The following is a 13,284-nucleotide window of genomic DNA, read 5'->3' as shown; positions in this document are numbered from 1 at the left end:
TGTCCACACACCCTGAAAACCCGGCCGCCCATCAGGCCAAGGAGGAACCCAGAGGGGGACGTCAGCGACGAACCAGGGCATCCAGGTATCATCGGTCTTTCGAGGAGATGACGGACAGCATGTGCCACAGGAGAATCTGTCTGAACAAAGAGACAGTGCAGCACCTGTGCCATGTCTTTGTGAACTTGGAGGAGGAGGACACACGCTCCCGGGACCGTGAAGGTTACCGCATCACTAAACATCTATGCAACCGTTTTTTTCCAGGGCTTGAGTGCGGACTTGTGTGGCATTTCCCGAACTACAGCCCGTAAGTGCATCTGTGAGATCACAGAGGCCCTGTATGCCCGTGCATCAGTCCATATCAACTTTAAGCTGGACCAAGCCCACCAATAGGCCTGGCAGCAGGATTCTCCACTATCGCCAGGATGCCCCCCGTCCAGGGGTCAATTGGAGGCACACACGTTGCCTTGCGGCATCAGGGAGTGCCTTCATTAACAGCACTCCCTGAATGATCAACTCATATGCGACCACCATCTCCAGATTATTCACATGTGTGCATGCTTCCCAGGGTGTGTGCATCACAGTTACATCCTGGGATACTCCAATATCCCCAGCATCTTTGAGGACCACCCCAGGATTCCAGGTTGACTCTTGGGGGATAAGGGGTATCCGCTGATTCCCTGGCTAGTGAATGATGCCAATGCGAAGGTTGGAGACCAAGGCAGAACCCAATGTAACGAGGCCCAATTTGCCACTCGTTCTGTCTTTGAGCGCTGCATCAGACTGCTCAAACCGCGATTCCAATGCCAGGACGGCTCTGGTGGTGCACACCATTGCACGTCCCATAGGGTCTCCTGCTTTGCGTTGGTCTGCTGTGCCCTTCACAACCTGGCACAACAGCAGGGCGACATGCTGGAGCAGGAGGAAAACATGTGGCCTTGTCTGAGGAGGAGGAGATGGACCAAAGGAAATGGGGGACGAAACCGGGGAGGACCCGTGGAAGCCGCTGGAGGATGGAGGACAGGCCGCAGCAAGGGTCCAGCACGCCCAGAGTACCAGGGTGGCCCTCACCCTCACCCGATTCTCGTAGGACAAGGCTATGCCCATCAGCTTACCACTCCCCCTCAAATCCCTCCTTCCCCCGCCGATCCTTCCCCGCCACCACCACTCCCCTCCCCTCCACCACACCCCCCTGTCGACCATCCTGTTCCACCTTCTGATGGTCTGTGTAACATCAGCCCATGTATGTCAGCACTTTCAACGGGTCAATATACAAGTCAGGAAAGTGATGATCATTCACTGTGAGATAAGATCTGATGCTCCTCAGTTTATGCCAAGTGTGACTCCTGTCTTTCTGCTGACCCATCCTCTGAATGGGGCGTGCAGTGGGGGCATTTGATCGTGGAACACTGTGCCTGAGGGGCGGAGGTTTGGGGCAGTGGAGGCAGCCTGTTGCTTTCCACACAGTCACCTTTGTTGCCTTTGGTGGATGTCCTCTGGAGGACCTGGAGCCAGGAGGCCCTGGCCAACCTATTGGTGTCACTGGTATCGCCGTGACACCCTGTTCTGCCTGCTGCCCTTAAGCTGCGCCGGTGCCAGGACAGATGAATTTGGAAGAATTGGAGAGCACTATTGTCTCCCCGGGTTACCCTCCAGTGCTTCCTCCTCCTGCATGGTGCCCGGGGGGCCATGGAGGTCTTGAATGAGATGGAGGGGCAGCTGGAGTAAGCGCCAAAGGCCCCTGCATCATCTGGCTCTGCCGGTTTTGGCTGCTTCCCATTTTTTGACCATGGTGTTGATGCCCTCAGAAATGCTCCTCAATGACTGCCCCATACTCTGCAGTGCCTTGTCAATGTCCACCTGCGTCTGGGACATGTCACTCATCAACTGAGACATGATGTCAAGGCCTTCAGCCATGGTCATCACGGACTGAGCCATGCCTTGGGGACTACCACTCAAGATGCAGTCATTGTGCTCCAGGCTTTCCACTGTGGTTGTCACTCAAGCAGTGTTGGCCTCGGTGCCACGTATTGTAGGCATCACTTCTGCACCCATAGCCTTTGGGACTCTCCAATCGGCTATATACTCGCTGGACTGTGGCTGACTTCCTCTCCTGAATCTCGCAGTTGTGTCCTATCATCTGCATCAGCTCTGGGATAATCTTGTCCAGAGGCTCAGAATTGGCCTGGAACTCAGCTCAGTTACAGGATCCAGCAGATCTCAGACTGCTGACCCCCCTGGATGTTCCAGCCTCCACTTGATGTGCATCAGCAACTGTGTAATAATCACCAGATTGTGCCCCAGAAGCCTGTCTACGAATGTCACCCACCGACTAGTGTGTCTCTGAGTTGGTGGAAAGTGGGGATGATAGCTGTGACGTGTCACTGGTGGTCTTCTCAGAGCTTTCCTCTGAGTTAGCCTCTTGGGTGGCAGTGGGATGGCCCGGCCCCATCAGATGGGGATCCTACGAGACATTAGACATGTGGTCAGTGAGAGGGAAGGACCATTTTGTCTGACATGAACCACTCACTTGAAACAGGTCATTTGAGCAACGGATCCTCAATTCTGCGGAGCAAGACAACCTCTCTCTGATGGTGACTGCTCTCTCCTCAGACAACCCTGGTATTTCCAGGGACCATTCCTAATAGGGGGTGAGGACTCTGGTACTCTGCTCCCTTTCCCGCTTATTATGGGCTATCTGCTCCTGCAAGGTTAGAGAGAAAGCATTGTGAACCACATACTTGATGAGTCAGGGGGGTGGGGGATCGATAGCAGATTACATGTGTGGTTACCGCACCTAGACGTGAAGGGGTTGTGCTGGTGGGTGCCAGTGGGTTCTGAGGAGCAAGCATGAAGATCGGATGTGGGAAGATGGCGAGGTAACAGCCAGTGATTTGTTGGGGGGGAGGGGGGGGGGGGGGGGGGGGGTTGGGAATTTGAGGGGTGACAGGCAGAACTAATGCCAGAAGAGAGGTGGCAACTTATCCTTGCAGCTCGGTGGAAGTCGTTGATCTGCATCCGACATTGGACGCTGGTTCTTCTGGTCATGCTGTGCGCACTGAGAGCCGCTTCCACTGCGGAACAGGATGTCCCGGTTCGCATCAATGGCATCAAGAAGCCTGGGCATGTCGGCATTACCAAAGTGAGGAGCAGGTCTGCGCGCTGCTATGCTTCTGTGTTGACTGGGAGTGAGTGAGGGAGAGTTTAAAAGCAGCTCCCCCTTCTTAGCGGTGAGATACTGAGGTGATTCTGCTGAATCAGACAGCTAGACAGTCAATAATGGCAAGAAGCTCGTGGGGGTTTGATTCCAGCGCTATGTGGCGTTAAATACATGTCGCGATCTCGCCAACGCAGCCGTCGAGGAACACCCAGCCAATCGCGCCCAAACTGACACTAGAAATATTTCCGTTCTGTCACACCCCTTGAGCCTGCCTACATGAGATTTGAATCAGCTTTGAACCCTTGTAGCAAAGGTCAAATTGTTTGTTTAATTTACAGGAAGCTTTGAATGTGTATTTGACTGCGAGATCAATTGGCTTGTTTAGTTGTTGTCACTTGAATTTTTATTTCTTTAAAGCAAAGAACAGTAGCTAGTTTATTCCTTTGCGAAGGTATGATGTGAACATAATCATACCTCTCTGCATACTTCATTTGTGATAGCTGTTTTCTGTTGTTAATTCAATATATGTAAGAAGTAAGCTTGAATTTGAATACTGACGAGCTGTGTTTTTGCAGCAATATAAAACACTAATCTCACGTAAGGGATTTGGTAAATATTTTGTGGGCTCATTTGTTAAGACTTGGCACATGAGTACAGCTCTACACGGAAAGAAGCTACAAGACTCCCCATTTACAGAGCTGTCTGTGCTAAGCTCTGCTTAAAAGCAAAAGTGAAACAAAACCTGGATTACATGACACTTTTCTTTCTAAGGATGTCATGCTGCAATACTATAAAGGAATATTACAACAGCTACATAAAAAATGTGTTTTTTTTTTACATCTATAAAATGAAATGAAAATCGCTTATTGTCACAAGTAGGCTTCAATGAAGTTACTGTGAAAAGCCCCTAGTCGCCACATTCCAGCGTCTGTCCAGGAATCGAACCGTGCTGCTGGCCTGCTTTAAAAGCCAGTGATTTAGCCTTGTGAGCTAAGCAGAGGTTTGAAGTGTAACGGTTGGCACTTGATTGGAATTAAGTTAGAGGTCACACCCGGATTGAGGGATAATGTCATACAGAAGAGTTGAAAAGTGTGAAAAAAGGCTGCATGTGCCATTCAGAAAGTAAAACTTTGTTGAATTTGTTGACACTTCGGTAGAATTTTAATTGCCAAATGCAGCATGCATTCAGGAACTAGCAAAGAGTTAAATCCACCCCAAAGTATCAGCTTATTGGAAATCAACATGATCCTGCCCACTTCTGAGTTTTACCAGGATGTGTTCTGAAGCAAGCAGTAAACACTCAAGGGCCTGTCAGGTAAGTCATTTAAATAATCAATTAATTGAGCCTTGAATCCGGAATCCTGGATTTAGCAGCCAGTGCACAGGTTCCCAGGCTGTTTGGAACTCACCAGGGCCAGCAAGTCAAAAATACAAGTGGAGAATGATTGATCAGTGAAACTGAGGGTGGAAAGCCTTTAAACAGTGAAACTGCATAGCTGCTGCTGTGCCTATGTGAAAGGTTGTGTTCACAGGATTTCACTGTACGATTTAACTGTTTTAAAGGTGTTTTCCAAATTTTCCAAAATCATTTTGCCTACCTTGGGTTTGATCAACCTGATCTTTCTTGATGTCAACCTTCACTATAACATGGGAGCAACTTGTCCAGACATGCAGAAATTCTGATGAGGAACAAGAGGAGCAACCACACCAACCATTTGCATTAGCAGCAGCTGAAATAACACCCATTGCATTTGCAACAGAAGGAGCAATACAAAAGTAGCAGTGGGAGCAGCAAAAATGCCAACAGCAGCTGTCTTCTCCACAACCACATACTGGTCAGGACAGAGGGGAAGGACAGAGCTCCAGCTTGAATAAGGCAATATTCCCAACACAGGGCATACAGAAAAATGCTCGGCATCCTCAAAAGGATAGGAGGAATAGTGCCTCAAGAGGCTCAGGATTCTGAGGTGTGTCATTGCTGACATCTGCAGCCTCCTGGAAAAAGACCCCCTTCCAAGAGGGCCCAGTGGGCATGCATTGCCACAATCTTTTTTTTGAATTTAAAGTACCCAATTTTTTTTTTTCAATTCCGGGGCAATTTAGCGTGGCCAATCCACTTATCCTGCACATCTTTGGGTTGTGGGGATAAGACCCACACAGACAAGGGGAGAATGTGAAAGCTCCACTCAGACATTGACCTGGAGCTGGGATCGAACCTGGGACCTTAGTGTCGTGAGGCAGCAGTGCTAATCACTGCACCACTGTGCTGCCCGCATTGCCTCGATCAAGACTACCAGAGCCTTGTATTGCTTTGTCTCCAGCACCTTCCAGGGACCTGTCAGTGACATGACTTCAGAATAGACTCCTCTCCTGCGTTATTTTAAGGTTTTCCCCATTCATGCCCACCATTCTTGCAGTACCTCTAAGTGACTCCATTATTTTGCTTCACATCGTCACTACAGGAGAAGGAACCGGGAGAAAGAGAGATGTCCTAAACCAAAGTGTTCTCAGTCTCCTTCGCAGTCCATTATATAAGTTACGGGATGATTTACAATGTGTTCTTGCAGCTGTTTTAAATGGCCTTGATGTGAAAAGAAATGCCCTCTATCATGGTTCTAGCGCCATAGGAGCTCAAATACATTTAGCTTTGAATGGCTGACATGAGGGGTGCCTTCCAGTCTAGGCTGTATGGATGAGCAGATATTTGAATGTTAGTTACACTGGCCTCAACCCAGGCTGATGTGAAACCCTATGCAATTTGATTTGGAACATTTTCGACATGGTAAGGGCCCTCTGGTCAACACTGTGCCTTTGGTATTTTCAAATCCAGGCAACACATCTTTTGAAGTGACAACAAAAGTCATTTTGTTTGCTGGCGAAATGGTAGAAAGTGCTTACTGCCCCCAAAGCAGGGTCATCAATGAGTGTCAATGCTCCACCTCTGAGCCGAACTCAAAATCTCTGAGGGCAGAAGCTGATGTGTCTCCTCCAGCAGCAACCATCCCTAGCTTCATGCAATAGAAATATTAGGTACATCAAATGGGGTCACGCAAAATGTGTTTGCAAAATAAAGACAATTCTCTTACCGAGTATGTGCTGCATCTTTACAGTAGTTTTGTTAAGATCACATTAGATTCATTGTATTTTGAGAAATACAAATATTGCCATTTCAAGGTAGTTTATCTTGTGGTGAAGATTGGTAATGTGAGAACAGGATATGGTTTTCCAGGTGTTCAAGTTTAGAGGACTACTAATACATTTTCTTTTTTTTAAATCAATTTAGAGTATCCAATTCACTTTTTCCAATTAAGGGGCAATTTAGCATGGCCAATCCACCTAGCCGGCACATCTTTGGGTTGTGGGGGTGAAACCCACGCAAACAAGGGGAGAATGTGCAAACTCCACACGGACAGTGTCCCAGAGCCGGGATTGAACCTGGGACCTCGGTGCCGTGAGCCAGCAGGGATAACCCACTGTGCCACCATGCTGCCCTCTACATTTTCTTGATATACTGGAGCAGGGCTGACTCCTCCAGAGAGCAAAGAATTAGGAAGGGGTAAGCATGAAGCTGGGATTTCCCGCACCCTTGTGATGTGTTTTCCGACTGTGGAGGAGCAGCTTGCCATTGGCTGCAGGCAGCGTCTTCCGGTCCCTCCGAGGTCTGTTCCATTTTGTACGGCTCGCCAGTCCCATCATGGGGGGGTGGGGGGGGGTCCGGCTTCGGCTGGTCAGGAAGATTCTGCCGGTGGGAAGGCTGGAAAATGCACCCAAAATGTTATTTTCTACGTATTTTTAAATGAATTTTTACTCAGTTATTCCACTTGTCTGTGCTTGATTAAAAGATCTGACAACACATGGTTGCTAGACACAATCAAAAAGCTAAGATGCACCACACCATGTGCAAGTTCGACCAGAAACAGAACTGAACCTTCATGGGACCAAAAGAGAAGCTTCATTGATCTCAGAAGTTTTCTTTCACCATCTTCTACATGCAAAGAAATTCCGAAAAATAGTGGCTTTTCTGCCTTCACATTTCAGGAATTTGGTCACTTCTCCATGTAAATGGGTTTGGATCAATTATTCCAAATGTGCTTTGAGATAAAACCAGCTGTAAGACAGATACATATCGCAAATCAGCTCAATGGTGAGTTGTAAAACTAAAAGTTATAGAGATGAAAATGAATCGGCTCATTGAAAGTTGTTTTCCCCAAAGGCTCAACAATAGATATCCTTTGGCGTGTCTGGAGACCCAGAAAGATATTTTATACCATCTCTGTTGGTTCGTGAAATCAACTTTAATAAGTAATACGAATAAAAGATTTATCAGGCAGCAAAATTTTGTGGGGAGGTTGAAATTCCAGGTGCCTTAAAGAAAGAGATTCAGGTGAAAAAAATAGAGAACTTTGAACCCATTCACTCAGTTATAGCCAATGTTCCTTGTCTTTGCGGAACTGTTGGGTGGTCAGATGTAATAGAAGAAAAGGGTTAAAAATTGGATAAGGTATGAACAGGCTCAGGAATCACAATGATTGATTGCCCCTGCATCCAGTCAAGTTGATGCCAACCAAGTGCAAACTTAATGCTGTCTGCTCATCTGCACTCCAGCTGGATACAGTCCAGCACTCAATATACTGCTCAGTGGTTGCACACTCAGTTGGGGGTCTGGATTCGGATAAGGCTGGCACAAATTAACGCCAGCCTATACCTCTTAAAGTGGAGGTGTATTCTAGCTGCTGCGGGAATTGTAAGTGGCTGGGAGGGACTTTGTGTGCAGGAAGATAGCTGGGAAATAGGGCAACAGCCAGGGAACAGGCTCCTCGATTCTCTGATACAATATTAGAGGCCTCCGTGCAACAGGTGGAAAAGAGGAGCAAGCAAATCTTTCCACAGGAGCCAATCCGGACAAACATTTCAAAGGGAATGTGTACAGATAGTTACAGAGGTAACACAAGGCGCCAAACCCCAGAAGCTGGCTGCAGTGCCACCAAAGGTTCAATGACCACAAGGGGTGGGATTCTCCGAACCCCGCGGGTCGGAGAATCGCCGGGGGTCGGCGTGAATCCGGCCCCCGCCGTCTTCCAAATTCTCCGGCCCCCCAAAAATCGCCCTGGTGTGAATTGCGCCGCCCACCTCGGAGAATGGCAGGACCGGCGCGACTCAATGGACCCCGGAGCTGTCACAATTCTCCTGCCGCGATGGGCTGAAGTCCCGCCTGTTTTTTGCCAGTCCTGCCGGCGTAAATTGGAGTAGGTCCTTACCGGCGGAACCTGGCGGTGCGGGCGGCCTCCGGGGTTCTTTGGGGGTGGGGGGATCTGGCCCCGAGAGGTGCCCCTACGGTGGCCTGGCCCGCGATCGGGGTCCACCGATCTGGGGACGGGCCGATGTCATGGGGGCACTCTAATCTTCCGCACGAGCGGCTGTAGCGGTCCGCCATTGCTGGTGCAGAAACTAAGCCTTCTGCCCCTGCGCGGGATGACGCCAGCACACGCTGGCGCCAACTCACGCTGGCCAGTGGAGGCCCTTCGGCGCCGATTGGCGTGGCGCAAAGCCCCTTTCCTGCCGGCCGCCGGGGTGCAAACCACTCTGGGGCGGGCCGAGCCCCTGAAGGTGCGGAGGATTCCGCACCTTTGGGGCGGCCCGACACCGGAGTGGTTCACGCCACTCTGTCCCGCCGGAGTTGCACGCCCCGCCGATTACGGCAGAATCGCGCTCAAGATCAAAGTTAGCAGATGCATCTTCAATTACCATCTTCTGCTTGCCGCACTAGTAACCAGCACACTACTTAATATGCTTAATATACTCTCCCATCATTCTTTCCGTCAGCAATCTTGGGTATTCATGCCTAACATTCGTGTCCTGCCCCTCGCCCTCATTCACTTACCATTGTTGCAAATCTCCCCAACACATTGTAACACACTAACAAACACTCGTGCAGGACAAGGTGGTGGGTAAGAGGAGGGAGAAGAATCAATGGGGGGGGTCAGGCACAGCTGCATGTCCTCAGCCTCTTGGCGGCACTATTCACTTCCTTGGTGAAGCATAGTCAACACAAAAACAACTTTTGTTGAAGTAAGAGAAGTGCTCTGAATATCTTAAGCGATCAAAGCCTGTTGAGGGACTTCTTCCTTCAACCTCCATAAGCAGTTTGTTCTCTTTTTTTGTTGTCCATGCTTTATCTCCCTGTCTACAGCCCAAGAGGAACTGCAACTATAGTCCCCATGACTGCTATCTGGTTTTCTACTTATCTGCCTTTTAAGTCCACATCTGACTGAAAGAACTTCTGTTAACTTCTGTTAATAATTTCAACAACATAGTACGAGCTTTGCAGCAGCAAAGGAAACACAAAAATACTTTACCTGAGAGTGGAACATTCATTGCGAAACAATGCTTTTGGGGGTTCCTCATGTAGCTGAATGCTTGTTCAGTTAGAATCAGAATTCCTACAGTGCAGAAGGAAGCCATTCGGCCCATTGAATCTGCACTGATCCTCGGAAAGAGGGCCCTACCAAGGCCCACTCTCCCAACCGATCCCCATAACTCCACCAAATCTGCACGTCTTTGGACTGTGGGAGGAAACTGGAGCACCTCCACTCAGACACGGGAAGAAAATGCAAACTCCACACAGACACCCAAGACCAGAATTGAACCCGGTTCCTTGACGCTGTGAAGTAGAAATGCTAACCACTATACCACCCATGTTTAAGCATTAGCATTATCTGCAAAGTCCAAAATAGCAGATTGATCACCTGTCTTAGATACTGACTGATGACACAATCTGAATTTTGTAGTCAGAATCTTTTTGTTGTCTTAGACTTTTTAAAAAACTTATCTTGGTAGTTACAAGACTCTTTTTTTTCTTCTACTGCAAGACTTTTACCCAGCAGATGTAAAAGTATCCTTGCCATCATGTGGTACCTTGAAGGTCAGAGAAGTGGAGATTAGAAGTTCAATCTGGCAACTCTAGCCAGTCACAGAGAGGATAAATGTACTAATTAACTGTGCAAATTGACTTGCGATCAAGAAAGGTGAGAGGTGAGCCAATTAGATCAAATACCGCATACATGTCAGATGGGTTTGGCTGGGTCCAAAGCTCCTCGGAGAGTAGAAAGCCCTGTCTCCCATCTACGCACTTGTACTCAATACTATAGAAGCTAACAGGAGCACCGGGGGGGGGGGGGGGGGGGGGGATAAACTCAGCTCTTCTGGTTATATGGATAAGGTTGTGTATGCTCTGGAACTTTCCATGCACATTAGAAAGAATGGCAAGCGAGGGATTTAACTCTGGAATAACCTGACCAATGGTAATCATCTCAGGTTCTGATTGCTGCTATAATTAATTGTCCGTTAAAGTTGGTTTATAGTGTTACACTGAATTACTTGTTAAAATTCTGTGACTCATTTGTTAAATAACACTGACAATTAATGAATTACTGTTTAAAATGCCATATTGACCTTAACTAAGTCTGTTGACAACTTTTAATTAGTCACATACTCAAATGTTTAACTTTACATTGTAATTATGTGGTCAATAATTAGTTGTTAGTACACTGGTTGAGTTCAGCTAATTTATCACAAAATAACAATCAAACCTGTTCCAACACAGGTATACTAGCCTCCCAGTCAAGCTGGGCTAAATGTTCTCAGCTCATTGGCCAGGGGCTGGCAAAATGACAGGTGTTGGGGGGAAACCAATATCTTCAGGTCATCGTGTCATTTTCAAGCAGTGGAATGTTATTGTCAGCCCAACCACTGATTGAGCCATTTCCTACCTCAATGCAGACTTTCGCATGTTGGGAGAGCCTGCTAGCGCATGGAGAGATAACAAGATAAACTCTGGTGGTCTCTCAGTGTATTCCTGTGGGGACCTCTCCTTCATCGGCACTCTGTTGTCCTTGCACGAACGTGAAATATAAATGGTGATCACAAATTTTAAAATTTTCTCCAAAATGGAGACCAAGTGGTCGCGCCGTCATGAACGCCATCGCGTTTCATGACAGCGCGAAACGGGCATGGGGATGACCGATTCTGGCCCCCACAGGGGGCCAGCATGGCACTGGAGCAGTTAACACCGCTCCAGGCTCCCTTCCTGGCACCAAATGGGCGCCGCGCCAACCTGCGCATGCACGGGAGACTTCTTCAGCGCGCTGTCCCCGACTCAACATGGCATCGGGGTTCAGGGGCCGGCCGCGCAACAAAGTAGGCCCGGGAGGGAGATGCCAGCCCGCCGATCGGTGGGCCCCAATCGCGAGCCAGACCCCATCGGAGCCCCGCCCCCTGGATGAAGGAGCGCTTTTCCTTGCCCTACAGGCCGCCCCCCCCCCCATCCTTCGTGCAGAGTTCCCGCCGGCAGGAACCAGGGGTGAACGGCGCCGGCGGGACTCTGCCATATCCGCGCGGCCGCTCGGCCAACCGGGCCGGAGAATTGGCGGCCCTGCCAATTCCAGCGGCCCACGGACGGCGCCGCGTCAAACGCGCCGGCGCATATGGCGATGATTTGCCGCATCTCGGAGTATCGCGCGCTGGCGTCAGGGTGTCGTGGCGCGGTTGCGCTGATTCTCCGGCCCGGGGCTCGGAGAATCATGCCCAGGATTTCTGTTACATCGTTGGCCGGGGGGTGGGGGGGCAGGGACAATTGAGCAGGGAAATCATGTCAGCATGAAAGCCATTCCGGGTCACCCGCTTGATTCTCCCCCCCCCCCCCCCCCAAAAACAGGGGTGGCAAAGCCCCCCCCCACCCCCATATTTTTACCATAAATATATGTCTCCCCATGGCTCATTTCTAGGATTTTTTTAAAAAACTGAACAAAGGCCCATTTAAACTGACTGAATAGATGTCTGTGTATGACCCTTGAACAATACCAGCTAATATGGTAGTTCTGCAGAAGATTATCTCTAAAGGAACCCATGCAAAGGCCAAATTTAAAAGGAACCACACAAAGACCACCTAAATCTCATAAGGCAGGCCTGGCCAATTGAAGCCAATTCATCCGCTTGGATAAAGGACCTGACCACCTCCCTCAAAATCTTAATGGTTGGAGCATTCACAATCTCAGGGACCCAGACGAAGGGATTCAAGCCTTTTGTCAAAGCCAGAGTGCAGAGGTGGAAGAGAAGTGACATGAATTCCTAGCTGGGGAAATCACTCATTGCCTTGTGAAGCTGCAAAGCTCAGTCTGCCACCTTAATCATCTGCAAGCAGCAGCACAGAAAAGGGATTCTGTCCAGGTTTGACTGCCTGGCTCCATCTACACTGTCTCTATCAGAACCTCTGTATCATTACACGCAAGACTGATTCATCTCTGTGTACCCATCTCATCAAGTCACCGCTGCTGGAAAAATGAATTATTCAGCATCAGTTCAGCCTACCAACCTCTGTGAAGAAATTTGCCTTTGATTCTGGACTCTGGATTATTGTGAAACAATATATTTTTCTCTATGGCCTTTTCGCAGTAAATATTTCTCTATCTTTTTTTGTTGTTGTATGAATGCATGGGAGGCGGGGGGGGGGGGGGGGGGGGGGGTTGCTGTTTAGCAGCCCCACGCCATGTTTTGAGTGTGTGCCAATAAACTAACCCTCTGAGTTTTTCCTGTCATCAGTTTGCTGTGAGGTTATTGGAGTCACATCAAAACTGAAGAATTGGGAAACACGCCGCTCATTATAAAGTGGGAAGCAAATTAAAAACACTTTCTGTCTATGGATGGAAGGAAAGAGGAGAAATCAGGGCCATTAAAATTGACTCCTGTCCAGTCCATAACAGGAATTAGGAGCTCAAATCCAGGAGTTGAGAGACAAGCCAAAGTTCATATGAAAACATCAATTCAAAGCCAAAAGATTCAATCCTGGTGGCTAGAGAACACATTTTAGAACACAAATAACTTGCCATAACAAATTCTTTTTCCCGAACACTAAGAAAATGACAACCTTTGATGCCCAGATGGGAGTCAAACAAGGGAATTTGAAGGATGAACCTTGAGCATCCCTGCGACCAATATTGGAATTTCAGAAACATTGTATTGCAGGTCTTTGGTGCAGAAAGGGTTAAATCCCCAGGTTATTGCGTGTGACTGCTGCAATCATGTTTTAAAATAAATCCTGGTAGGGGCAGCACAGTGGCACAGTGGTT

This window comes from Scyliorhinus canicula, chromosome 17, assembly GCF_902713615.1.
Source record: "Scyliorhinus canicula chromosome 17, sScyCan1.1, whole genome shotgun sequence".
Taxonomy (NCBI): domain Eukaryota; kingdom Metazoa; phylum Chordata; class Chondrichthyes; order Carcharhiniformes; family Scyliorhinidae; genus Scyliorhinus; species Scyliorhinus canicula.
The sequence above is the reverse complement of the archived record's forward strand: the minus strand, read 5'-3'. Positions refer to the sequence as shown.